At 43.5% G+C, this 25,163-nt stretch overlaps 2 long non-coding RNA genes across 6 annotated transcripts in view; one reads left to right on the top strand and one right to left on the bottom strand.

Annotated features, from left to right (window-relative positions):
• The window catches only part of LOC103884030, a 102,417-nt gene that overhangs the window by 25,946 nt on the left and 51,308 nt on the right, over positions 1-25,163 (bottom strand). The window lies entirely within an intron of this gene.
• Positions 173-23,525, top strand: LOC108586640. Of its 4 annotated transcripts, none has more exons than XR_004184456.1 (4): positions 173-2,510; positions 14,876-15,039; positions 22,423-22,530; positions 23,195-23,525. It is a non-coding gene; the product is annotated as an uncharacterized LOC108586640 (long non-coding RNA). The 4 variants fall into 4 exon arrangements; XR_004184457.1 differs by lacking the exon at positions 173-2,510 and adding an exon at positions 2,605-2,714; XR_004184461.1 differs by lacking the exons at positions 173-2,510; positions 14,876-15,039 and adding an exon at positions 15,058-15,697.

Below are 25,163 nucleotides of genomic sequence, written 5' to 3'. Positions count from 1 at the left end.
TGGGTCTGAATCCTCTCACCCACTCTGACGTGTCCCTGTGTATCTAGGCACATGCACACAGATACACACACACACACACTCCTACAGGGCCCCCAGGATCCAGTCCACCCAAGAAGGGCACAGCCACCCTCCCCTGCACAAGGGCTGCTCCCCCTCCTCTCCTGAGTCTCCACTGCTGCAGGACTGCCTTGGAAGACAGAGAGCAGGGGAGGTAGGGGGCCCTGGAAGGACACGTCTCCCACTGAGAGCCCTTCCTCTTCCCCACCCCCTGCCTTCTGCCACTTTCCTATGTCAGGGCCATGCTGATGACACCAGAGAATCCATCAAATGCCACCCCCATGTCAGGTCATGTCACAACATAATTAAAGCATTAGATCTTTGTGATGAAGCCGTTGCCATCAATTCTGAGAATGACTGATCCAATCTACAGAAAGGGAAAATTTCTCTCCGCCCGCCACAACTGCCGCAGCTGGCTTCCCCTCCCTGAGAAGGGAGACGGCAGTGCTTGTTCTATTTAGGGCTCCAGACCTCTGTCTGGGAGGCAGGAACTGAGCCATGTAGGGGGAGGGCCAGCCTTGGGGTGTGTGCCCGTCCTGCCTCTGGGCCACTAGGGAACAGCAGTGCCTGGAGGCCTGGGACTCCTTCAGGCCCAGTCACCGAGTCACTCTGACTTTGGGAAAGGCCCTCCCCACCTCTGGATTTCAGTGACCTCTTCTGTAAATGAAAAATGAGGAGGGGGAAGTTTGAAGGGTGGGAGGAAGGTGACTTGGTCTTTAATGACCATGGAGGTCAAAGCAGCAGGAGCATGGGGCCAGGTGGCTCAGGTTCTGATCCCAAATAACTGTTGCAGCTGTGGTCAAGTGAGTTCTCTTTTCTCCTTCCCCTCACCCACAGGAGGGGAAATTATTTCTGCCTCACAGGGATCTGGGGGAAATTAAAGGAGACAGGGAATGTGAAGGCCTAACAGAAAAGAAATACCCCACCCTCTTGGCATCTCCAGCCCCATGCCCTTCAGCTCCTGGCAGGCTCTTGGGCCCAAGATATTGGCCAAAGGCCTGAAGATTTAGGCCTGGCTTTTTTTTTTTTTCAGGACTACTAAGTGTGGACACAAAAATACTGGATCTGCAGTGACAGAGGACAGATAGAAGAGATAGCACAGGCAGGAACAGAAGAGTTGTCTGTGTCACTTCTGAACTGAGATCACCATCAGGAGGTCTAGTGTAGTAGGAACAGGAGCCAGGCCTATGGGAGTGAGAGGTCAGGGCTGACCTAAGAGAAAAGGAAAAGCACTGGGCCAAGACCGTCAGTCCGTGGCTGGCATGGCAGGTGAGAACAAGGTAAGTGGCAGAGCCTCCAGTCTGAGGGTGTTGGGGGGAGGTGGAGACAAAGGCAGAAGCAGGGAGACAAGAGTGGGACCACTGCAGTGACCCAGATAAAAGATGATAGTGGCTTGCACTGAGTTTCCTGAGGAGTTGAGAGATAACTCCAAGGTCTTTGGTCAGAGTCACTGAAGAGTTACCATTTTTGGAGCTGCCACTTGTCAAGTTTGAGTCGACTGTGGGAGAAGAAGGTTAGAGGTGGGAGTGCAGGGTTTGGTTAAAGTCTGAGATGCCTTATAGCCATCCAGGTGGAAATGAGCAAACCAATGGATGCACAATCTGGAGCTCAGGGCAGAGGCGTGTGCTGAAGAAATGCACCTGAGACTTGAGAGTCACTGGTGGAGAGAGTCCCTAGAACCATGAGCTTGGGGGAGATCCCTTGGGAAGTAAGGGTAGGCCAGGAGATGAGGGATAGGGACTGAGCCTGGAGCACCGACTGCAACATTAAGAAGGAAGGGAGCTGAGGAGGAACCAACAGTAGAGGCTGAGAGGGCTTGGTCGGGAAGGGAAGAGAAAAACCAGGCCAGTGTGGTGCCCTAGTTGAAAGGGTTCAGGGAGGAAGTGATCATCTGCTTTAAGGAAAATGACAGCCAGGTAAGATGAAGATTTAGAACTGGCTGATAATGACAAAGAGTAAATAGTTGTTGAATGAACAAACAGGGAACAAACTGAAAACCCATCAACAGAACTGGGGCATTAGATGGAGTCTGGAATGGGACCGGGCCACGTGGGTAGAGAATAAGGGGATCCCAGTTCAGCAACGGCCAAGGAGCTTTGGGGTCCAGCATCCAGAGGCAGGTTGGATCCCCTAACCCCCTCCAGCCTCAGGCCAGGCAGGATCAGTCCTGGGAACTAGGGAGGAGACACACTGCTGGTGAGTCAGGCAATGATGGCTGTAGAGGGAGGTGGGCCTCAGAGGCCGGTGCAGCCTGAAGGTTGACTCTAGACCACAGATTCAGAGTCAAGAGGCAGAGTTTAGATGTCACAAAGCCTGCTGAGATGTGTTCTGTGCCAGGCACTGTGAGAAGCATAGAAGGGAGACTCCAAAGGCATAAAACAAGGTCTTTCCCAGAGAGACTCCCATCTAATGGGGGAAAGACAGAGGATGGGGAAGTGGAACACACGATAATGGTATGTGCCGTCCTTGTACAATTCCTTTAAGTGCCCTGAGAAGTTTCTGGATCCCAGATCCTACCAGGACCCATGGAAAGAAAATCACCTTATATCCGAAGGGCTCTTCCTGGCCATCTAGGTTTTAAGTCTCTGGTTTCTGACCTCACTTCTTGATTCTCCTGTTTCTGGCCTGATCCTCTGGATATGACCCTTGGAATCCACGTAAGTGCTGACACTTTAAGGCAGTCATTCAGTCCTTTGCACAGGCCCCTAAAGGTGGGCTGCACACTCCAACCGAGCTCCTGGCTGGCATGCTGGACAGCCACAGCTTGTTCTGAACCTGCCCCCATTCCAGTCCTATCCTGGTCCTGCTTCCATTGTGAGAGTGTATGGCAGACACACCCGACAGCAGTAGCTTCACTTAAGCATACCCAGAGAATTACCCCAGTGGGGGACGCACCGAATGTGTGTTTGGAGTTCTGAGCTAAGGAATCCAGGGAGTGGCCAACCCAGAGATTCATTCTTTATCTACGAGGAACATCTAAACCCCCAGCCTGTCCCATGGAATGCAGGCCCTACAGGGTATCCAGGCCCTTTGTTTTGGGTTAAATGAAGGTGGCCAGGCGGAGGTTGTTAGGGGGAGGGTGCTAAGGGAAGGTGCTATATAAACTGCATGCTTTTCACAGGCGGTGTGGTTCTCCTTCCAGCCCACCCTGCCAGCCTGCTCTGTGTGTAAGTTCCCACTAATTAAACCCCATGTCTTGTTGGCTGGCTCTGAGTCTCTTCCTGGGCCTCTTGAACATGGTGCCATCCCTACTGGATTTAATAAGGGTCTGGCATGACAGCAAAATGTCTCAGGATCCTGGCTTTCTGGGCCACAGAACAAGCTCCTTCACTTCAGGCAACCTCAGCCAATGGACCCCACTCTAGGCATTCAATCTCCAGCCCCCAGATCTGCACCATAGTTGAATCTGAGCTCCTATGCCTTTGGGTCGGCTCTGTCAGGATCTGGTTCTCCTTCCTGGCCACTTGGCCTCTCTGCTCAGCTCTGGGCCCCTCCCACTCCCATCCCCTTGAGCAGCACTCCCACCCCGCCTGACCCAGCCCCAAGGCTGGAAGACCGATGGGTTGTGTTCTAGCAGTGCAGGGTGGGGTGGGGTGGGCAATGGCTGTGAGAGCACAGAAGGCAGAAGAATTGATTCTAGCCCAGGGGCTCTGAGGCTACTTCCTGAACACAGTGCATTTAGGCTGGTGGAGGCTGGGCACTGGGGGTTGGGGGGTTGGACAACTGCAAATATCGTTGTTGGGGACACAGGAAGCCACTGAGTCCCACTGCCACAGCCAGCCCTGAGACAGACCAGATGCCTAGCAAAGACCTTTTAAGCTGCCCAGGTCTGGTGTTCCTGGCTCAGTGACCCAGTGCCTTCCCTCCAGGAGACACCTCAGTCAGTCTCTGAAGGCCCTTCCAGGTCCCTCAGGTTAAGACAAAGTCTAAGTCTCTGAATAATTTACGGTGGCCTGCATCTTCCTCTTAGCCTAGAGCAAGGGTCATGGAGGTTTGGGGAAAAAAAATGTAATCATCAGCTTAAAGATGATCTTGGAAGAGAAATCACATAAGGGAGAGAAGGAGAAGGCCAGGACTCCTGGCTTCTGTCTGGAGAACTGGGGTGGAGGAAGGGAGTCACTGATGGGACAGGGGTTGAGGAAGAGGACACATAGACCTCAGGACACAGAATCAGGACTGGGACAGATCTCCAGGGCATCCAGGTCACTCCTGTACAATGCAGGAGTCCCTTCTTGTCCTCTTTACCAAGTGACTGTCCAACATCCATGTGCACACCTCCACTGACGGAGCACTCACTCTCTTGAAGTTGGCCATCTTATTCTTGGACAGCTCTGCATTCTCCTACATATAAATCTGCAGTTCCAATCAAGGCCAGAGCTCTGTGCTCTTAGGCTCCACAGAAACGATTCCATTTCCCCCTTCACACTACAGCCTTGCAGAGATTGGAGAATGGTGACCTTGATGCCTGCCCGCTGAGGATTTTCTTTCTTACGAGGCTGCTGAACCAACTCGGGGCCATCCATCGGGCTCGTAGTCAAGTCTCGCATCTTGGGTCACCACCTGGAGGGTGTACAGAGTGGTGTTTGTGCCTGTGTGCCTATATATATTTTTTTGCGCCTTGCACTCCACGCACACTTGTGGCTGCGGAGCTGCAGGTGTGCAGACTACCTCTGTATCTGGGTGTAGGAAAAGCATTACTTCATATGAGCCTGGGCTGTGGCCATGTGTGAGTGAGCACATGGCCATGTGTGATTATTTATGACGGTGGCTGTGTGCGGGTAAGAGAGCGCATGACAGTCTGTGAGTGAAGGGCTGTGTGTATATGACAAACAGTCATCACAAGTGTGAGTGTGCAAGTGTGATTTTGCACATGAAGGACTGGCCGTACATGGATATGACCAGCCAGGTATGTGTGAGTTTTGGACACTGATTAGATTGTCTCTGAGTGTCTAGTTGTGACTGTGTGTGAAGAGTATATGTGTGACAGATTGCGATTTAATGCATATGTGAGACTGTGTTTGTGACAGATTGTAATTTAATGCACGTGTGAGACTGGCTGAGGCCGTGAGTGTGTGAGAGACTGGTTGCATGCGTGACTGTGCACCGGTGTGTGAGGATGTGGTTGTGTGTATGTGCTTGGATATATCAGTGTAGCTGTGTGTCAGCTAGTGGCTGTGTGTGCTTTTGTGGCTCTGTGTGTATGATGATGCAACGCATGACTGGGGCTCCAGTGTGTGTGTGTGTGTGTGTGTGTCTGTGTGTGTGTGAATGGCAGTAGTTAAGTGCAAATGAAGGTGCCTGTGCTTGGAGGTGGAGGTGGGAAGGGCGAGGACGGTGCAGGATAAAAAGGGGACTTGCTCAAAAAGGTCTCCCTAACCCCATTTTAATCAGAAACAGAGCAGCTGTTAGTCTGAATAGACACTGCACAACGGCAGACGTCTTAATCTCTTCTGCATTGTGATTCACTCGGCGAAGCCCTATTACTCAGCTTTTGATAGGAGCTTACTTGTCTCAAGTGTTTTCATTATTGCCCTAATACTATCTATTAACATACTGGAGGGAGCTCGCTGCTGTCTGGAGCTGGCATCACTGGGCTTTTAAAGATTATGGGCCTTGCAAATACATAACGTTTTACTGCCTTGCAGACGTAATTCATTTGGGGTGGGGGGTAGCTCACGTAAATAGATAGGTAAATAGATAACCGAGTGGGAGAGAGAGGGCGCTGGAGGGAGAAAGAAAATCTAGGATTCAAATGCGGCTGGCGTCTCTAGCTCAAATAATCGCCTTTTGGGAGGAGGGGCCAGACAGACATCTGTCTCATTGGGGGCAATTCTAGCCTCAAGTCCTTCAGCCCTGAGTATCTTGGGGTGGAGGCACAGTCTGATTCCACTCGAGAAGTAAGACCCTAGGCTTCTCTAAGGGGTGCTCAGAGGTGCACATTGGAGCAAGATGCAGGGAAGATCATGGGATCAGGAGTCCGGGGGCCCATGTTCCAACCCCAGTTCTGCAGCTGAGTTGCTGGATGACCTTTGTTTCCATCGCTTAACTGCAACACAAGAGTCTGAATTAGATGATCTAAAAAGCCAGCTCCAAAGTTCTCAGTTCTGGTGCCAGCAGGTGCTTGAATCACAATGATCAGGTTTAGCTCCATCAACCTGGAATCCTGAGGAAGAAATCGCTGAAGCTATGGCATCTCCAACATCTCAGAACTGGCAAAAAGCAAAAGAGTCATCTAGTCTAACCACCACCTCCCTTTAGCGTTCCTGTTGTGTGAGAGCAGACCTATAGTGACAGGGATCTCACTGCTTTCTTTTCCTTTTTACAACATATATTTCCTTGAAACAACAGAGACATAAAATGAATACATTCATATAAGCCCCCCATCCCAAACTAGAAATTGCAGCACGTGTCAATCAGAAAATTTTAAGGACTTTCTAGAAGATAAAAAAGCAGAGAGAATCAAATTTACAGAGGAAACCAGAATGGTTAAATCAGCACAGAAGAAATTGGCTAAAGAGATGTAAACTGTTCTTTTCAACAGAACCTTGGAGAAACTCCAAGTACAGGGAAGAAGGAGCAGGCCACAGCACGACCATCGGGTAAGGACTATTGAATAAGCCAATGGACCAGCTAGCCTCTTCCTCTCCCAACATACATGGAATGCCTGGCTATGGCTTTTGTCTCTGATCTTGAAGCCTTGTGAACTGAGTTCTGAGCAAAATGGAAGATCACCTTAGGAGGTGTAGTAATGGTTACACTGATGGCAATGAACCACATCTCTTAGTATTCACAGCCTTGTGGAGTCCCCTACGCGTTGATCTTGCAATCGGCAATTTCACTTGCTTTGGTCAATGGTCCCTTAGCAAGCATAACGCAAGCAGAGGCTGGATAAGCACATGCACCCTGGAACTTGTCCTCTTGGGACCCAGCCATGGTCTGTAAGGAAGCCCACACTAGCCTCCTGGAGAAGGGCTCTGGAGGATAAAAAGCCCTGTGGAAAAAGAGGCCATCTAGTGGAGAAACTAGGTTCTTCAGCAGACGGCCAGCACGAAGGTCCCAAACATGTGCGTGAATTCTTGGGCCTTTCCACCCAATCCAACTGCCAGCTGAATGCAGCACCGTGAAAAAGGCAAGCCAATGCCACGTGGAACAGAAGAACAAGCCCAGGAAACTCATCAAATCAAAAGAAGTAATAAATTATTGTTGTTTTAAGGCACTAAGTTATGGAGAATTCTGTTATGTGGCACTAGACAGCTGATATAGGAGGGATGACTATCTGGGTGTTGAGGCCAGAGAAGCAGAACTGAGCTAAATTCCTGCAATGGATGCGAGAAAAGGGGGAAAAAGCAAAGCCAATGATACAGTGCTGCTCAGGACTTCACACACACAGTAAAGTCTGCCTGACTTTGGCAATTGAGAGGCCTGCCTATGTGCTATTCCCTCATTCTTCCTCCCACTCTCCCTGGCACAGAGCTGCAGGCAGTCTCCCTTCAAGGAAAAGACCCATCCTGGAAGCAAGTCTACACAACTAGGAAAGAAACTGACTCCAGTCTCCTAAATACATTCGTCCACCTAGTTTTTAATTTATAAATCTGAATGAGCACCATGGATCACCAGATATTGGAAGCAAATCAAGAATATGAGAAAGACCAAGATGAAAAACCAGCATGATTCATCCTGGAGGAAATGGAGATAATGTGGGAGACAGAAGGGAACTTTAAAGGAGTTCTAGGTCATATCCTCCCAGAGATCCAAAAGAAATTTGCTTTAATAAAATAAGAGTAGATGATTATGGAAAAGAAGCTATCAAAGAAGAGGAAATTATCCCTGAAAATTAAAAACATGAAGACAAAGTCAAGGAAATCTCCTAGAAGGTAGAGTGAAATTACAAAGAAATACAAAATATGAGAAAATTAAAGACCTACTATTTGCCTCATAGGGATTCTAGGCTGAGATAACAGAGAGACTAGAGGTGATGAAATAATTTAAAATATAATTTTTAAAGTATATTCCAGAGCTAGAGAAAGATCTGAGTCCTCAAACTATAAAAAGACCCACCAAATGCTAAGCAGAAAACACTGAAAAGACACACATCCTGGTGACATTTCTAAATTACAAAATAAAAACAAAATTCTCAATGCTTCTGCTTATTTTGAACCTACAATTCTGTATCAGCCAAACTATCAAGCATGAAAGCAAATCCAAGATATTTTCAGATAATAAAGGACAAAGTAAATTTACTATCCATGCACTGCTTCTGAAAAAATAATTACGTACAGCAGGAAATAAAAAAGAAACCTGAGAAACAGAATTTCATAGGGTTACAAAAATTTGAAAGAAACCAGTAAATATCTAAAGGTCTGGATAATATGTGAAAATGGATCTATAAAACCTCATACAGTGTTTAAGAAACTATTTCTTTTAAAAGTATAGGGATAAAGTAAAATAACATTTATAACTAAAGTTTCAACAAAGTATGAGCAGTAGGAGGAGATTTAAGACACTATTGGAAGAAAAAGTGCTTAAATGACTTTATTTAAAATGTAAGGCACTAGAAAAATAAAATACCAGAATGGCATACTATTCATGTAATAGTGTAATGTGTATGTTGTACAAATATATAATTTGCCAACAAACAGAGATAAATAGAAATAAAGAAAATTTGATCAAACAAAAAGCAGAGGAATAATTCAAACATATCAGAGATTGTAATAAAAGTTAATGGATTTGACTCTGCTATTAAACTACAGAGACTCTCAGAATCAAGAAAGAACCCTCACCAACATCCGTAAGTAGCTGTGCATACACTCAGGTTCACACACAATGCAGATATTTTTTAAAGTCACATTTAAAACAATACGATACAATAACAATTAAAAGAATGAAAAACGAGGCTAAGCATGGTGGCTCACACGTGTAATCCCAGCACTTTGGGAGTCAGAGGCAGGTGGATCATGAGGTCAAGAATTTGAGACCAGCCTGACCAACATGGTGAAACCCTGTCTCTACTAAAAATACAAAAATTAGCCAGGTGTGGTGGCATGGACTTGTAATCCCAGCTACTCAGGAGGCTGAGGCAGGAGAATCGCTTGAACCCAGGAGGTGGAGATTGCAGTGAGCCAAGATTGTGCCACTGCACTCCAGCCTGGGTGACAGAGTGAGACTCTGTCTCCAAAAAAAAAAAAAAAAAAAAAAAAAGAGAAATGACTATATGCTAACAAAATAAATGAAGGCATAGAAATATTAATATCAGATTAAATAGAATCAAAACAAAAACCCTACATGGAACAAAGGAGACTTTATAAAACATACAATCTACCAAGAAGTTATGACAATGCAGTGAGTTTCGTAGTAAACAATGGAATACTAAAATATAGAGACAAATAGCTTTAGAACAACAAAGAGAAAGTGAAACTTGCGGTGATACTTGATTTTTACAATATACCTCCCCAGAAATTGATAGATCAAGTAAACAATAAGTAAAGTGATAGGATAATTTGAATACAATAATTTAAAATTTTGGTGTGAGATTTATATAAAAATGTACTAAAGATACACCTTTACACATTCCTTTTTAATATCTATGGCACATTTACAAAAGTGGACAATTCATTAAAATTGGCCACAAGTGAAATCTTAATTCCAAAAAGTGAAAAACATATGGACTGCATTTTCTGACTACAATGTAAAAAGCTAGAATCGATGACAAAAGATAGCAAACCAACATGGCAACAACTTGGAAATTTATAAACACTATTCTATATAACTCTTGGGTTAAAGAGAAACTCAAAATTAAAACAACAGATTATTTTATAAATGAATGCTACTGACAGCACCTTGGGATGAAACCAATTGTCAAGGCCAATGCAGTATTTGTAGAAAAATGTATAGCCTTGAATACATGTATTAGAAAACAGGAAAGAGGAATTGAATCCAAGCAGCTGGGTAAAAGAAAACTAGAAGGAAAAAAACTATAGAAAGAAGGAATTAATTGAGATAAAAGCAAAATTAATGAAACAAGAAACAAATGTAGACTTGGTAAATAAAACCAAATGTTGGCTTTTTCATTTAGTCATTCCCCTTATGGCTCACGAAGAGGTAAAAGTACTAATAACAATTTTTTAAAAGTCAGATCAGCAAAGATCTACTTCTAAAAATGGTATCAGTCCCACAATGGACTTAAGGGCGAGTTGTATCAAACTTTCTAGGAACAAATACTTTCTGTTATTTAAATTGTTACAGAGCTTAAAACAAACGCAGAAAACTTCCCAATCCCTTCTGCTGGGCTAGCACAACTGTAGTAGGCATCTGTTGTTTTTGCTCCTCATGTTCATTCATCCTTCGAGTAACCACACCCTGATTTTCCGTGGAGAGAACCCACTGTACCCCACTCTGTGTCTATGCATTTCCAGGGAAGTTGACACCACCCCTAGTTCCAGAACTGGGCCCACAACCCTCAAAAAGCTTTGTTTTTCCCCATCACTGTGATTGATTCAGAGATGGGCATGTAATCTAACCAAGGGCAATGAAACCCAAGAGGTTTTTCAGTGACTTCTGGAAAAAAAGTTGCTCTTGAAACTAAGGCAGTAGATCCTGGAATAGCCATTTTCCTGCCATGTGTAGTCTGAGACTAAAGTGAACATAAAGGGAAAGCAGAACCAAGAGATGGAGAGAAAAACGAGCATTGATTACAGCATTTGAGCCCTGACTGCACCCATGCCTGAAGTACACCCTCCCCCCATACCCTTCAGCTCCATGAACCAATGTTTAAATCAGCCAGGGTTGTCATTTTCAATTGAAGCCACTAACCCTGACATACCAATGTGAAACAAAGATAACACACACGGGAAAGTATAGCCCAATCACAGTTACATAAATATATGACCCATAAACAAAATGGTAGCAAAGTTAATTTAGCTATACATTATAAAACCAATAAATCATGAGCAAATAGGTGTTTATCCCAAGAATTTAGCATAGATCTTAACATTACAAACAAAATTTTATTTTTAAAATTTACTATAGTGATACATTAAAGACAGAATACTAAATTATCATCTCTATAGATGATTTAAAAATTGTAATAAGCTTCCTTAGCCAGATAAAGGATCCAGAGATGGTCAGTTTTATGAGTCTACTTGGCTAAACTATAGTCCCAGTTATGCAATCAAACACTAACCTAGGTGTTGTGAGAATATTTTACAGCTGTGAGTGAAGTTCATAATGAGGTGACTTTAATTAAGGGAGATTATCTTAGACAACCTGGGTGAGCCTGATTCTATCAGGTGAAAGCCTTTATGAGCAGTATTGAGACTTTCCGGAAGAAATTCGACCTCTGGACTACAGTTACAGCTCAAGATCTTCCTGACTGCCTGCCCTATAAGTTTTGGACATGCCTATCCAGCCTCCTCAGTCATATAAACCAATTCTTGAAATAAATCTCTTAATATGTATGTCCTAGTGGTCGTTTGTCTGGTAGGACCCCAACTGATACAGGTCTATAACTGCAGCAAAACATACTTATCTGTGAGCCCCAGAAAGCAAGCATTCCTTCTCAGGCAGGGACAAGACAAGATGTCCACTATGCCCAGCATTTTGAAGGGATAGTGTTAATCCATTCTCACACTACTATAAAGACATACCTGAGACTGGGTAATTTATAAAGGAAAGATGTTTAATTGCCTCATGGTTCTGTGGGCTGTACAGGCGTCAGCTACTTGAAAGGCCTCAGGAAACTTCCAATCATGGCAGAAGGGGAAGGGGAAGCAGGCATGCTCTTCACATGGACGCCAGGAGAGACAGCGAGCAAAGAGGGAAGTACTATACACTTTCAAACAACCAGATCTCATGAGAACTTATAGTCATGACAATAGCAAGGGGGAAATCTGCCCCCATGATCCAGTCACCTCGTACCAGGTCCCTCCCCCAACATTGGGGATTACAATTCAACATGAGACTTGGGTGGTGATATGGTTTGACTGTGTCCCCACTCAAATCTCATCTTGAATTGTAGTTCCCATAATCCACACGTGTCGTGGGAGGGACTTCCTAAGAGGTAATTGAATCATGGGGATGGTTACACCTATGCTGTTCTCATGATAGTGAGTTCTCACTTGATTTGATGGTTTTATAAGGGGCTTTTCCCTCCTTGCTCAGTACTTCTTGCCGCCATGTGAAGAAGGATGTGTTTGCTTCCCCTTCCACCATGATTGTAAGTTTCCTGAGGCCTCCCCTGCCATGTGGAACTGTGAGTCAATTAAACCTCTTTTCTTTACAAATTACCCAGTCTTGGGTATGTCTTTATTAGTAGCATGAGAACGGACTAATGCCTGGCTAATACAGGTGGGGATACAGAGCCAAACCATATCAGATGGTTAGGGAGTGTTTTAATTGGAAGATACAGTAGACTGAATAATGTGCCTCCAAACTCCAAGATGTCCATATCCTAATCCCCAGAGCCTACGAATATGTTGCCCAACATGGCAAAAGAAACTCTGCTTGTATAAGAAAGTTAAGGATCTCGAGGGGAAAGATGATCCTGGATTATCCAACTAGACTCCATGCAATCACAAGGGTCCTTACAAGGGAAAGGAAGGAGGCAGGAGAGTCAGGATAAGAGTGATGTGGCCATGAGCCAAGGAATGTGGGTGGCCTCTGGAAAGTGGAAAAGGTACAAAAATGGATTCTACCCTAGAGCCCCCAGAAAGAATGCAGCCTTGTCAACCCATTTTGGACTTCAGATCTCTGGAATGATAAGATCGTAAATCTGTGCTGTTTTAAGCCACTAAATTTGTGGTAATTTGTTACAGCCACAGTTGGAGACTAATATAGAAGGTAGTATTTGAATGAAGACCTGAGGGAAGAGCAGGTGCAAGATAAGCAAGTATCTGGGAGAATAGGGCTTCAGATGGAAAGCAAGAGCAAAGGCCCCGTGGTAAGAATGCTAGAGGAACAGCAAAAGGGCAAGGTGCTCTGAGCAGCAGGGCCAGGGGGAGGGACCAGGAGATAGGTCAGCAAGGAGTGATGGGGATAAGGCCAGCCCACTGTGAGCCTGGTAAGTGATTGTAAAGGCTTTGGCTTTTACACTGGACAAGACACCAAGCCTTTTGAGAGCCGAGAGCAGAGCGGTGCACAATTTGACTTACATTTTAAAAGCACCACTGTCTGCTGTGGGTGACCAGGGATGAATTCACCATAAAGTTAATGAAGCTGAAATCCCAGAACTCTATGCTTGCACGGATCCCTTCCAAGATCCCAGTCATGCAATCGGGTGGTCATATGTTTTGTAAAATTTACAAAAGTAAGATATCTTAGCCACAATTAGTTAAGACCACTTCATCTCTTTCTTGACTTTTCTAGCATATCTTCTCTCGGTACTGGAGTGGGCACAAATATTTTTGGGATCCATTTAGGAAAAATTGAGCTGGGGATACCTTTTGCTGGAGTTTACTGAGATATATTTGTGTGGTTCACAGCTCTTTCTATGTTATTGGAAGTTATTACCAGCAGTCCTGGAGCAAGATTGGCTTCTAGGAACCCTCCCACCGCCCACTCTATCGACATACCCAGGATATTGACGTGAGAGCTTTAATAGAGTGTTGTCAGCTCACAGAAGTTTTTAAATTAGTCACTGTACAAGAAAACTTGAAAAGCCCAGAAATCTTACCGCTCATATACAAAAGAATCTTGATAGAGCTTTCTCAGGTTTGACAATTCTAAAAATTTATCCAACTTTACCGTTAACAAATTGTGAAAGCAAAGGAAACTTTTCTAAGCTATTAATAATAATTTAAAAAATGAACTTTAATCAAATACAGTAGGGGAAACTTTTGTATTATTTCTATTTAAAAATGTATTACAGGCCAGGCACGGTGGCTCACACCTGTAATCCCAGCACTTTGGGAGGCCAAGGTGGGTGTATCACCTGAGATCAGGAGTTAGAGACCAGCCTGACCAACATGGCAAAACCCCGTCTCTATTAAAAATATAAAAATTAGCCGGGTGTGGTGGCACATGCCTGTAATCCCATCTACTAGGGAGGCTGAGATAGGAGAATCACTTGAACCCAGCAGATGGGGGTTGCAGTGAGCCAAGATCGCGCCACTGCACTCCAGCCTGGGCAACAGACTGAGACTCTGTCTCAAAAAAAAAAAAAGTGTTTCAAATCATGTCATACAAACAATGATGAAATAATATGAAGGCAAAAAATATAAGGGAAGAAGTAATATAGTAATATATCAAGCAATTAATTAATTAAAAATATTATGTTCTTTTTCTGGATTAGGTAAGGTATTTGTGGTATTGTCTGCTTTTAAAAATTTTGTGATTTTCTGTGATTTCTTTGTCATCTTAAACAGATATTTACTTTCATACCTAATTTACTGTTTTTCATTTTTTAATTATCAGTGAGGGCCACAAAAAATTGCGTGCGCTTAAGGCCTCACAAGACCTGAATCCCCTGGGGAAGGGCATTCTATGGCTGGGGTTGTGTGCTAGTCCTTGGCGTCTTTGTTTGGATCCATTTCTTACCCTCCTCTTGCCCTATGGCGGGGAACTGACCCTGTGGCCTGTTTCCAGGGATCCTGAGTCTACTGCCTTTTGGCAGCATCTGACCAATGAGAGGCCAAAGGAGACGAGGGGGCTGGGAGAAGGGAGTACTGGCTCTTCCTTCCTCCTTTCTGCAGCTTAGTGGGCATCCCTGGCCTCTGCTTGCTGCCTCCAGCTCCTGTTAAATAGGCCCGCCTGGGTTTCAGCTTCTTTCGGAGTCCCTCTGGCCTCTGGGTGTGGGTAATGCCACCTTTTCCTGTCATCTCTACAGCCTCATGGTGGTCACCACTTCCTGCTGTTGAGGATCGCTGGGCGGCCTCCCCTCCCATGTTTGGAATCTCAGCAATTCTGTCACCTTGTAACCAGTTTCCAGTATTGCATCTCTTCATGGAATGACTTCTGTTTTCCTAGGCAGATCATGATGGAAAGAAAGAGGTAAGGATCAAAATGGGGAGACCTGTTAGGGGGTGAATGTAATCATCCAGGAGAGAAATGAAGGCGGCTTTTCCCAGAGTAACAGCTTTGGAGGTGATAAGAAGTGGTAGAGACAAATGATTTGCTTATAGATTGGATTTGGGAAGTAAGAGAAAGAGAAGGGTCAGAGATGACTGCAAGGTATTTGACCTGAGCACCTAGAAGAACAGAGTTAGCCCTTAGTGAGGAGGTGCAGATTTGAGGGGATAGAAGGATCTGAGGAGTTTGCTTTTGGATGCTGGGTTTGAAATGCCTATGAAACATCAAGTTGAAGTTGTACATATGAGGCCTCTCAGGAAAGAGATTTATCTGAGAGGCAGATATACATTTGGGAGTTATCAGTGTAGAGATAGAAGTTCTGTGACCATCGATGACATTAATGGAGCAAGATAGAGAGGAGGTACTGAACTGAACTGAACCCTGGAGTAAACCAGTATTTAGAGACTGGGAAATGAAGAGAGTCCAGAGAGGTAGGAGGAGAACCAGAAGAGTGGTGTCCTGAAAGTCAAGTGAGGAAGGTGTGCCTACGAGAGGGGTCAGATGTGTCCAATTCTGCTGACAGGTCAAGTACAGTGAGGCCTGAGATTGACCAGCAAGTTCTGCAATATAGAAGTCATTGGTAAGTGACCCTGACAAGAGCAATTTCAGGAGAATGTTGGGGTTAAGAACTTGGAAGCAAATTTGTAAAGTTTGGCTGTAAAGTGAAGGAGATAAATGGTATAATAGCTGGAAATTAAAGTGGGTCATTTCCAAGTGGGGAGAGGAATATAATAACATTATATATATATATACACACACACGCACACACACATGCATACACATATACACATGCACACATATATAATAACTTTTTGTTAAAGTATAACATACATAGAAAGGAGTGCACAGATCATGAATGTACAACACAGAGAGTTTTCACAAGTTCACATATTAATGTAACCACTACCTAAATCAGGAAGAAAAACACTGCCAGCATCCCAGAGACTCCACATGCTCCTCTCTCAGAGGTTACCCACTCATTCCTTCTCAAAGGTAACCACTATTCTAATCAGAAGTTCACTGTTGTCTGCTTTGAAACTTATATAGTAGAATCACACAGCATAACTTCTTTCACTCAACATTGTTTGTGGGATAGATGTAGCAGCAATGCATTCATTTTCATTGACATATAATATACCCTTGTATGATTATTCCACAATTTATATATCTATCCTATTCTTTTGGGGTTTTTTTTGTTTTTGTTTTTGAGAAGCAGTCTCACTCTGTGGCCCAGGCTGGAGTGCAGTGGTGTGATCTCGGCTCACTGCAACCTCTGCCTCCTGGTTTCAAGCGATTCTCCTGCCTCAGCCTCCCATGAAGCTGGGATTACAGGCACCCACCACCACGCCCAGCTAATTTTTGTATTTTTTAGTAGGGATAGGGTTTTGCCATGTTGCCCACACTGGTCTCACGCTCCTGACTTCAGGTGATCTGCCCGCCTCAGCCTCCCAATTCTATTCTTGATAGATAGGCATTTGGCCTGTTTAATGATTGTGCTATAGTATTTAATGTTACTATGGATATGCTTCTACTTGTCTTTTGGTACACAAATGTATGCATTTCTGTTTGGTATATACCTACGTATGAAACTACTGGATCATAAGGAAAATTTATTTTTGGCTTTAGTAGATTTTTGCATTGTTGGAATCTGCCATTTGATATTGGAATACATTCTCAAATAAATGTAGTTATGTTATACATCATTTTAATGGGCATTTCTTGCTTTTTTCTTTTTTCTTTTGCGAATGACTTATTACTTCCTGTTTATTTAATGTTTATTTTAGACTGTGGAAATGATGTTAGTCAAAAAGCAAATTCAAGTGATTTTCTTATTCAAGTTCAAAATAGGTCATAAAGCAGCAGAGACGACTCACAACATCCATAACGCATTTGGCGCAGGAACTGCTAACGAACGTACAGCGCAGTGGTGGTTCAAGAAGTTTGCAAAGGATATGAGAGCCTTGAAAATGAGGAGTGTAGTGGGAGGTGGGAGGCCATCGGAAGATGACAACGACCAATGGAGAGCAATCATCGAAGCTGATCCCCTTACAACTACACGGGAAGTTGCTGAAGAACTCAGTGTCGACCATTCTATGGTCATTCAGCATTTGAAGTTAAGTTGGAAGGTAAAAAAGCTCAGTAAGTGGGTGCCTCATGAGCTAAGCGAAAACCAAAAAAATTGTCATTTTGAAGTGTTGTCTTCTCTTATTCTACGCAACAACAATGAACTATTTCTCGATCAGATTGTGAAATGCCATGAGAAGTGGATTTTATATGACAGCCGGCAATGACCAGCTCAGTGGTTGGACCGAGAAGAAACTCCAAAACACTTCCCAAAGCCAAACTCGCACCAAAAAAAGGTTATGGTCACTGTTTGGTGTCTGCTGCTGGTCTGGGCCCAATTCTTCTGCACTACAATGCCCGACCACACGTTGCACAACCAATGCTTCAAAAGTTCAACAAATTGGACTACAAAATTTTGCCTCATCTGCCACATTCACCTGACCTCTCACCAACCAACTACCACTTCTTCAAGCATCTCAACAACGTTTTGAGGGAAGACACTCCACAATGAGCAGGATGCAGAAAATGCCTTCCAAGAGCTTGTCAAATTCCAAAGGACAGATTTTTATGCTACAGGAATAAATTTATTTCTGGTTGGCAAAAATGTGTTGATTGCAATGGTTCCTGTTTTGATTAATAAAGATGTGTTTGAGCCTAGTTACAATGATTTAAAATTCACGGTTCGAAAGCACAATTACTTTTTGCACCAAAAAGTTTTGTACCAATTTCCGCTCCTACAGAAGGGCAATCCAGTTGTTCCCCATCCACCTGGTACTGTTATGAGCCTTTTAAATTTTGGTCATTCTGAAGAGTGTATCATGGTGCCACACCATGGTTTTAATTTTCATTCCCTTGATGACCAATAAGGTTGAGCATATTTTCCTACAGTTCATGGCTATTTGGATATTTTATTTTATGAGGTGGTTGTTCAAGTCTTTTGAGGAGAGATAAGAAAGTGTTAAATGGGAGAGGAGAGTCAATGGATTATGGGCTTTACCTGCAACAGCAAGGGTCCACTTGAGCCTAGTGCCCATGAATTTAAGATGAGACTGGTCAGCCTGTCTTGTGCTTTTCTCCAAACTCATTCAGTTGCACAGGAAAAGCAGGGAGCATAAGGACAATTGGAATTAACGATGGTCGAGAGTTGCCCAAGTGATGTGAGGAAGTAGGTAAAGGGCACAAGAGTTGAGGAAGTGTGCAAGGGAATGACAATGATGAACCGTAGAATAAAAGCTGGTTAGAGTGGAATATAAGGGCAATAAAAATGTAGAAGGGTCGCTAGATTATAGGTCCTGGTGGGTTGAAGAATTGTCAGAGTAGAAAAAGAGGAATGAGTTGGAAACATTAGAGGTGGCAATCTAAGAGGTAAATTGCTTACACTGAGGTTATAGCGATGTCAGAGCTATTGGTCATGATCAGATCTACAGCAAAACGATGGCTTTGAGTGGATGAAGCAGGGTGGAGGACCAGATTGTAGTGAAAGAGGAAGTCAAGGAACCAAGAGATCAAATGTTTCAGTCTGTTTTGTGCTGCTATAACAGAATACCTGGGACTGGGTAACTCATAATGAACAGAAATTTAGCTGCATGCAGTGGCTCATACCTGTAATCCCAGCACTTTGAGAGGCCAAGGCAGGCAGATCACTTGAGACCAGGGAGTTCAAGACCAGCCTGGCCAACATGGTGAAACTCCGTCTCTTCTAAAAATACAAAAAATAACCAGGTGTGGTGGCACATGCCTGTAGTCCCAGCTACCCAGGAGACTGAGGCATGAGAATCGCTTGAACCTGGGAGGTGGAGGTTGCAGTGAGCCAAGATGGCGACACTACACTCCAGCCTGGGTGACAAAGTCAGACTCCATCTCAAAAAAAAAAAAAGTATTGGCTCACAGTTCTGGAGGATGGGAAGCCCAAGATCAAGGTGCCAACATCTTACAAGGATCTTCTTGTGTCATCATGTGGTGGAAGGCTAGAGGGTAAGAGAGAGTGAACCCACTTTTTCAAGCCTTTTTTTATAATGGCATTAATCCATTCATGATGGCTCTGCCCTCTTAATTACCTCTTAAAGGCCCCACCTCCCAACACTATCACATTGGGGATTAAGTTTCAACCTATTAATTTTGGAGGGGACACAAACATTCAAACCACAGCACCAAGGTACCAGACAATGATCTATTTGAATGTTGAAATTACCAAGAATCATGGCAGGATTACAACTGGAGAGAAGCTATTTAAATTTACCAGTAGAAAGCATTAGCAGAGGAATGAACATACACAGCAAAAGACCCATCTGTACATAGGAATCATCTTGTACATAGACATTCATAATTTAAATGAAATGATGTTTCAAAGTAGTGCAGAAATGATGGATTATGCCATAAATAGCATTGGAACAAGTGTCTATCCACTGGGAAAATAATACAATTTTACTTACTTGTTTCTCACACAATCTACAAGGGTAACTTTTAAATGGACTAAAAGAACTAAACATTAGAAACTATGAAATTACTAGAAGAAAATAAAGGAAAATGTTCTTATAATAGTGGGATAGAGAACATTTCCCTAAGCAGGATAGATCTGAGATCACAGAAAATGATAATAGTTAATATTTATTGCACCGTGTCCTGTGGTGATTACCATTCTAAGAACTTCTCATGTGTATTGATTCATTTAATCTTCATAACAACCCTATGCAGTAAGTACTCTTATCCTTGTTTTATGTAAGAAAACTGAAGCACAGAGAGGTTAGGTAACTTGCCAAAGTCACACAGCTAAGATAACTCCAGAACAAAATATAAATAACTGACATGTAACTATAAAACTTTTATATGACAGAAAAAAGTTAGTGAAGTTTAAAGAAAAAGGACAACTGGGAGGCAATATTTATATTACAAATTTTATAACTTTTCTTTTTAAACAACTTTGAGATATGATTGACATACAATAAGCTTCACATATTTAAAGTGTACAACTTGATGAGTTTTGACATAAGTATACACCTGTGAAACCATCACCACAATGAAGAATGAGCATAGTCATCACCCCTAAAAGTTATTTATAACTTTCCAATGATTATTTCCATGTCATACATACATAAGGAGTTACTACAAATCAATAAAGCAAAAAATAAAAATGGGCAAAGAGTATAACCAGGAATTCACAGTACAAGACACACAAATAGCTAATAATCATATGAAAATATGGGCAACCTCATCCCAGCACTTTGGGAGGCCAAGGTGGATGGATCACTTGAGGTCAGGAGTTCAAGACCAGCCTGACAAACATGGTGAAACCTAGTTTTTACTAAAAGTACAAAAATTAGCTGGGCGTGGTGGCATGCGCCTGTAGCCTCAGCTACTCAAGAGGCTGAGGTGGAAGGATCCCTTGAACCCAGGAGGTGGAGGTTGCAGTGAGCCGAGATCACGCCATTGCACTCCAGTCTGGGTGACAGAGTGAGACTTTGTCCCTACCCCCACAAAAAAAAAAAAAAGAAAATAAAATAAAATATGTACAACCTCAGTTGCAGGGAATGGAAATTAAAATGATGGGTAGCATTTTAAAATGAGTGGTGAAACTTGGCAAAGTTCATGCTATCCATAGTTAGTTAAAAAGAGCAAAGTTCATGAGAGTTTGGCCACATGTGCTCTCTCATTTGCTGCAGTGACAATAGGTATTTGCATACATCTTTTTGGAATAAGACAGATGAACTCCACATCTAAAATACACACGACCTATTTCCTAATAGCTGAATTTTCTAAGAATCCAGCCTTCAGCAACAATCACATAATATGTGCCAAGGTATAATGCAGCACTTTAAATAGAAAAATATTAAAACACTGGTGGGGGGTGGGGAAGCCAAAACTCCCATTAATGATTAAGTAATGTTTTCAATGGTATAAGCATACTCTGGAACATTACATAGCTATTAAAAAGAAGTGAGATTGCTACACAAACATAGGGAAGACTTTCACCTTTTATTCTATGTACTTTTGAATTATTTCCATTCTTAACAAGTAGTTTTAAAATAGTGAAAATGAAAAAAGTAGTGCATGCTTGTAGATAAACAAATTCATGTAATACAGAACTTTAGAGAGGAATATGTGGACATCCCTCCCATGTTTATTAATTCATGAAACTAAGAGCTAATTGTGTGCCAGAGATGAGCAAAGCATTGTCCCCGTCTGCACACAGCTTACCTTCTAATAGAAGAAAGGAAAAGCAAGTGTGTTATCTGCATGTAAAAATAGATACCTAATTTAGATTGGAAGGGACAAAGTGAGAGTTAGCTGAAGCCTGAAGGATAAATAAGAGTTCAGTGGTGGGCACAGTGGCTCATGCCTGTAATGCCAACACTTTGGGAGGTCAAGGCAGAAGGATGATTTGAAGCCAGGAGCTCAAGAGCAGCCTGGGAAACATAGAGAGACCTTGTCTCTACAAAAAATTTTAAAAAAATTAGCCAGTCATGGTGGCACCCACCTGTAGTCCCAGCTACTTAGGAGGCTGAGGCAGGAAGATCGCTTGAGCCCAGGAGTTAGAGACTATAGTGAGCTATGATCATGCCACTGCACTCCAGACTGGGCAACAGAGCCAGGCCTTGTCTTTTTTTTTTTTTTTTTTTTTTTTAGTTAGCAGTAGGGAAGAGTAAATGGGAAAGAATCCATGAAGAGGAAGCAGTGCACAAAGGCTCCAAGGTAGAGGGCAGGACTGTGCGGTGCACAGGAGCACTGGAGGCCAAAAACAGGCCCTGCTCTGCATAAGGGAACATGCGGGAGAGAAAGAGGAGTCTGGATTTTCAAAGTCTGTTAGCTGCAGGACTGTATGGTTTACATTCAGAAAAATTCACCTTTTTTAGGTAGACGGTTTGATGGATTTTGACAAATGTGAACACTTGTGAAACCACCACCACAGTGAAGTCACAGAGCATTTCTGTCATCCCAGCAAGTTCTCTTGTGCCCCTTTGTACCTAAGCCCCATTCCCCGCTGCCAGCCCCTGCAACCACTGATCTGCCTTCTGTGACAGACCTTTTGCCTCTTCCAGAGATTGTCATAATGGACCTGTATACTACATAGCCTTTGGCCAAAGTTTCTTTGACTCAGTCTCTTTGCCATTCATCCATGCAGATGTGTGTATCAGTAGTTCATTCTGTCTTATTGCTGAGAAGTATTATAATGGAATGGTGTATGGATGCACCACAATAGGTTTGTTCAATTACGAGTTGATGGATGGGTTTGTTTTTTTCCAGTTTGGGACTATCATGAATACATCTGCCTGGGACATTTGCGTACAGGTCTTTGCGTGGATCTATCTTTTCATTTCTCTAAATACCTGAGTGGAATTGTTGGATCATATGGTAAGTGTATGTTTAACTCCCAAACTGTTTTCCAAAGTGGCTGTCCCATTTTGCATTCCCACCATTAATGTGTGTGATTTCTAGTGGTTCTCATTCTCAACAACATTTGATATTATCAGTTTTCTAAAAATTACTATTCCTTTAGCCATTCTAATATGTGTGTGGTGATATCTCATTGAGGTTTTAGTTTGCATTTCCCTAGTGATTAATGTTGTTGAGCATATTTTCATATTCTTATTTACCATTTGTTTCTCTCTTTGACAAAATGAGCCTCAGAACTTTCAATTTACATGAAATTCTTTGTAAAACGTCAAAATGTGAAATAATAATTAATAATAAATGCATATTAAATGAAGTTGGGGGCCAGGAGTCCTAGCTGCTCAGTGCTTCACTGCTGCCTGCCTTGCCCCCCTGCCAAATCCTGGCCTCTGAGAGGGCACCATGGAGCAGTGTTTCAATTACCAGACAAGGATCTTGCTAGCTAGTCTCCAAAGACAGCTCCCCAATGAGCTGTGGCTGAAAGTAGTCATGCTCTTGTGTATTCCCCTCCCACATTGAATTGGGACTGACCCTGTGTAACTAATAAAATGCAATAGAAGTGAGGCCTTGTGACTTCTAAGGCTAGGTCAGAAGAAGCCATAAAATGTCCACCTTGGTCGTCTAGAATGCCCACTCTGGGAGAAGCCAGTTGCCATGACATCCAACTATGCCAAGACCATATGCTATGAGAAAGTCCAAAGAAGCCATATAGAGGAGCTGCATGGAGAAAAAGAGAGAGAGAGAGCTGACCAGCCACGATCTGTTCCAGCCATTCCAGCCCAGACGCCAGCCATATGAGTGAAAGAAGCCATCTTGAATGTCCAGTCCAGCCAAGCTTTCAGAGGACTCCAGCCCCAACCACCCTCTGATTACAATTCTACAAGGGTCTGAAAGGTAGAACTACCCATCAGAATCAACCCCAAGAACCATGAGGGACAATAAATGGTTGTTTTAAGTCCCTGAGTTTTGGAGTGGTTTGTTATGCAGCAATAGCTAACTGGCACATGGATGGTGCTCAGGTTTGGGGTCTGCCGACTTGGAAAGGTGGTAAGCCTGGGAACAAGAGAGAGGGCTGCTGGCTGTTGTCATGTTCCTTCTTTTTCCTTCTACATTCAAACTCCCTGGATATCATCTTATATCCTTACACTGTCAGTGCCAGAATTGTGGGTGGCTATGAGAAAACGGAGACTGGCAAGAAACAGGAACTGAGAAAGTCAAAGCAGATGCCAGGCCCAGGAATGAGCCCAACTCCAACAAAATATTAGGAACAGTAATTCTTTACATGTTAACAGTCCTTTGCAGTTTCTAAAGCACCCTGAGATGTGTTATTTGACCCTCATATCAGCTAGGGGATATGAGGGTCAAATAAGATAATACATTTTAGGGTGTTACTACCCCCATTTATTTAACTAGATAAAGAAATAGAGGCTACTCCCGTTTAACTAGATTAAAAAAAAAATAGAGGCTCAGGAAAGTTAAAGAGTTGCAGAGAGCATAGCCCTGGTGTATCGCATGCTGGGAGTTCTTGTTGGAATGAGGAAGAACCAGGATTAATTCACAACCAGCTTGGGTTGGAGACTGGAACAGTAAATTGCTTAGGTTAAGAACCCAGTGATTGGGTACAGTGGCTCACACCTGTAATCCCAGCACTTTGGGAGGCCGAAGTGGATGGATCACCTGAGGTCAGGAGTTCAAGACCAGCCTGGCCAACATGGTGAAACCCTGTCTCTGCTAAAAATACAAAATTAGCTAGGTGTGATGGCACATGCCTGTAATCCCAGCTACTTGGGAGGTTGAGGCAGGAGAATCGCTTGAACCCAGGAGGCAGAGGTTGCAGTGAGCCAAGATCACACCATTGCATTCCAGCCTGGGTAACAAGAGCAAAACTCTGTCACAAAACAACAAAACAAAACACCTGGTAAGGGCAAAGCCAACGTTTAATTACTTACTGAGCATCTCTTGACACTAGACTACTTTCTTTGGACGCTTTGTGTACTCTTCTTAGTGACTATCTGTAAGGTAGATGCTATTACCATCCTTATTTTGCAACAGGTCTCTGACACCACCACTCAGAGATATTGCCCCCAACACTCACCACTTCAACCTATCATGTCTTCATAAGGGCATTACCAATTCTCTGAACACTGGTTCTGTAGCTGGAACCTAATGCCTACATGATGAGCACAGGGTTCTGGCTGGCCTTCTTACCCCTCCTGTGCACATTGGTGTCCTTACTGCCCTTGAGCCCATTGTGGTCATGTCATTTCTGGGCTCAGAGAGCATCAGGGGCTTCCAACAGACCAGGCTCCTCATCAACTACCCACCCATCAGCCCTGCCCAAAGCTCAGGACCAAGCCTGTCCCTAGTTGTAGAAGTCATTCATTCATACATTCAACAGATATTTGTCAAATGCCTAATGTGTGCCAAGCACCATTTAGGAAGGCCAGCAGAGCGTACCATACAATAGACACCTTCCTTGACCTCAAGAAGCCTGCAATCTAGCAAGGTATATAGACAACAAGTTCTCTGAGGGCACTAAGGAGATTTGTAGAGTGTACTGCAGAGTGAGTAGAAGGAGGCAGGGAAGTAAAAGG

The sequence above is a fragment of the Papio anubis genome, chromosome 1 (genome assembly GCF_008728515.1).
Source record: "Papio anubis isolate 15944 chromosome 1, Panubis1.0, whole genome shotgun sequence".
Classification (NCBI taxonomy): domain Eukaryota; kingdom Metazoa; phylum Chordata; class Mammalia; order Primates; family Cercopithecidae; genus Papio; species Papio anubis.
Note: the sequence above shows the minus strand (reverse complement) of the source record. Positions and strands in the feature narration are given on the sequence as shown.